We start from the raw sequence: 3,610 nt of genomic DNA, 5'->3' as shown, positions 1-3,610 counted from the left end.
CCTCTGAAGGGGAATTGCACCCGCTGATTTGGCCTTGTTTTTTTCGGCTTGCTCCTCAAGAAATGCTGGCGGCCATGACAGAAGCCACATGTGAGTTGGCTTAGGGGTGTGTTTTGATGTGGGTTTTTCTTGGGTGTGTCCTTGCCACCACCAAGACACACCCATCTGTCAGAACCTTGCCCGCACCCGTTTCCCCCTACTCAATCACAACAAACAAACCTCCTGCACATTGAATTCTATAACTACAGGCAGATGTATGGGGAAATGCCAGAGGAAGCTTTGAATAGGTCAGTAGTCTACAAAGTATTATGAGAAGAATGCAATTGCTGAATTTATATAGATATTATAAACTAAGTGTTTTTAGAACTTACATAATACCATAGAAGCAGTGTTCTGCTAATATAACAAATGTGCACATTCAAATATTTCAATGTCATTCTCAACAGATACATATACTGTGCCTATCTGCATTTTGTCTGGTGGTAATAGGGCTACCTTGGCAAACATGTCAGAGTGGTCATACCTTCCTGTGTGGTATCTTGGTGCAGAATACGAAGGGTTTCTCCCCATATTGACCGATACCATTCAATTCAATAATTAAAAAAGACAATACAAGTAAAGGTTGTGGCTAGTAAAATGTTTAAGCCGATTGCCTGGTCTTTTTCCATTCAGAGACATCAGTATGAAGCCTGTCTATCAGTCTGGACTGTGCTGGCTCCAAACATGTTTCTGTGAACACATACACAGTCACATTTATATTACCAATGACAGATAGGATAGGTAATATCTGACACACAATCAGGTACAATGTTGAAGTTTGAACAAGTCAGCCTAAGCCTACCTAATTATTTTCTCCCCATCGACGACTGTTGGTGAGCAGGCAAGATGTGAGGCTGGAGGTGAGGTCTTTGCATTAGCTATAATTGTTGATGAAGCCATCTACATCATCAGGGATCTATCAGAGGCCTCATGAGGGCATATCCTATTCATACGAGTCCAAGGAAACTCTGGCAACAATGAAAGAGGTGTCACAATAATAGTTGTGTTGCATGACACACTTTTATTATTTTTTGAAAATAGCAAGTGAACAGTGAATGTAATAATTTTGAGGTCGCTAAACAATTGCACTCACATTGCTGGACATGTTATGATACCCATCTTTTCTCTTTCTGGTAGGTCCCGGCATCCATTCATGAGCAAAGGATAGAGGATAGAAGAAAAAAATGGACCCCTCTCACGCTGTACCTTAAATTGTGACATGTCATGCCATAACGTGCATAATGCAACTCATTCTGTGTGGTACAGCCTCTCCACCAGGTGTAGCACTTCTCTTGCAGATTAAAAACAAGAAAGGGACAGGGACGGGGTCAGGGTAAGGGGGGATGGATACCTAGTCAGTTGTACAACTGAATGCATTAATTTTTTGCGTCATCACTGCAAGCCATCATGACTCTCAAAAGCCGCGACAGCCGCTGTTAACTTTAGCAGCGCCCTAAAACACAATTAAAATTCGACACAAACCTTCAAATAGGTATGTAATGACATGTTTTATTTACATTTAGAGGTGATAAATTGGACAGATTGGGTGAAAAAAGCAATATCTCCCCCTTTCCCTATCACACATTAGGTTTCGCTTCCCCACCCACCATTTTTTTAAAGACCCGACGGAGCTCTTTGCCTTCATCAATCATGCAGAGACGGGCAGCATGAAGGTCTCGTCATTGATTTTTCTGGAAACGGGAGAAATAGTGCTTTAGAATATTACAGTTGACCTGGAAGAATTACCTTTTTGGGGCGCTAAAATAAGGTCTATTGTACGTTACAGCGCGATGTACAAAAGTGCTTTAGCTAACTATACTGTATCTTAAGCCAATCAGTCTACGTCACAATCATGACAAAAAAAATCCCTGCTAATTATTTGCCCTGCTTTTGAAATGTTATCGTGTTTCCAAGCCAAAACCGAGTTATATTTAGATAGTTTGGTTGCTAGCTAGCTAATGTTAGCTATGCTTGTGATGATAGTCATAATGATTATCAAAATATAACCACATAATCAGATACATAACCAGAAGTCTATGGTCTAGCTACCGGTATACTCACCACCACTGTCGACCACGAGCTCCAACCATCTAGCCGCATGATAGGTTCCTTCATCAGGGCATGCAAACCATAGTTGGGCAATCCGTACAGGGTCAATGCTAGAAGGGATCCAGTTTTTGTCAAATTAACGTCAGATTTGACTTTTCAATGTAGGTTAGGATAACTCACACAACAAGTTAGGAGAATTATCATAGCAGAATTAGGTTAAGTTAGGAAAAGCGTTATGGTTAGCTAAAATAAACTTTTGACATTCATTTGACAAAAGCTGGAACCATTCTAGCCATGACCACCATTATAGGGCTTTTTAGTCTCAAACAGCCGTGATCCTTTTAATTTTTATTTAACTCGGAAAATCAGTTAAGAGCAAATTAATATTTACAATGACGGGCTACCAAAGGGCAAAAATGCCTCCTGCGGGGACAGGGGCTGGGATTAAAAATGTAGGACAAAACACACATCATAACAAGAGAGACACCACAACACTACATAAAGAGAGACCTAAAACAACAACATAGCATGACAGCAACACCACATGGCAGGAGCACAACAAGGTAGAAGCACAAAACATGGTACAAACATTATTGGCACAGACAATAGCACAAAGGCAAGAAGGTAGAGACAACATTATATCACGTGAAGCAGCCACAACTGCAGCCACAACTGTCAGTAATAGTGTCCAGATTGAGTCTTTGAATGAAGGTGATAGAGAACTGTCCAGTTTGAGTGTAAATGGTAGAATGGTAAAGAACATCTAGACGCTTGAGAGCAGCCTTTCCTGCCAATCTATAAATTATGTCTCCGTAATCTAATTTAGCATGGGTAGGATGGTCATCTGAATCATGGTTAGTTTGGCAGCTGGGGTGAAAGAGGCGCAATTATGATAGAGGAAACCAAGTATAGATTTAACCTTAGCCTACAGCTTTGATATGTGCTGAGAGAAGGACAGTGTGCTGTCTAGCAATACTCCCAAGTACTTGTATTTGGAGACTACCTCAAGTTCCAAACCCTCAGAGATAATAATAACACCTGTGGGAAGAGGGACATTCTTCTTAACAAACCACATGACCTTTGTTTTGGAGATGTTCAGAACAAGGTTAAAGGTAGAGAAAGCTTGTTGTAGAGCATTTAATTAAAGGTAGCGAAAACTTGTTGTAGAGCATTTAATAAAATCCGGGGAGGGGCCAGCTGAGTATAAGACTGCATCATCTGCATATAAATGGATGAAAGAGCTTCCTACTGGATTAAATTGTTTAGTTTTTTTCCTCATCAATCTACACGCAATACCCCATAATGACAAAAAAAAACTGGGTTTTAGATTTTTTTGCAACAAACCTCCCCGGAAATATGAAATTTACATAAGTATTCAGACCCTTTACCCTCACAAAATGTTACAGATTAACAATTGAGAGCATCCTGTTGGGCTGCATCGCCGCCTGGTATGGCAACTGCTCCGCACACAACCGCAAGGCTCTCCAGAGGGTGGTGCGGTCTGCACAACGCGTCACCCTCT

General features: G+C 40.9%; 1 long non-coding RNA gene across 1 annotated transcript; it reads right to left on the bottom strand.

Moving 5' to 3' along the window:
- Nucleotides 1–454: 454 nt before the first annotated feature.
- On the bottom strand, nucleotides 455–2,203 carry LOC109878154 (uncharacterized). Its single transcript, XR_002253350.2, has 4 exons — nucleotides 2,101–2,203; nucleotides 1,133–1,730; nucleotides 842–1,007; nucleotides 455–729 (listed from the first exon to the last, which is right to left on the bottom strand). It is a non-coding gene; the product is annotated as an uncharacterized LOC109878154 (long non-coding RNA).
- Nucleotides 2,204–3,610: the final 1,407 nt, after the last annotated feature.

Source organism: Oncorhynchus kisutch, linkage group LG14 (genome assembly GCF_002021735.2).
Source record: "Oncorhynchus kisutch isolate 150728-3 linkage group LG14, Okis_V2, whole genome shotgun sequence".
Taxonomy (NCBI): Eukaryota; Metazoa; Chordata; class Actinopteri; order Salmoniformes; family Salmonidae; genus Oncorhynchus; species Oncorhynchus kisutch.
This window is presented reverse-complemented; position numbering and strand designations above follow the sequence as displayed.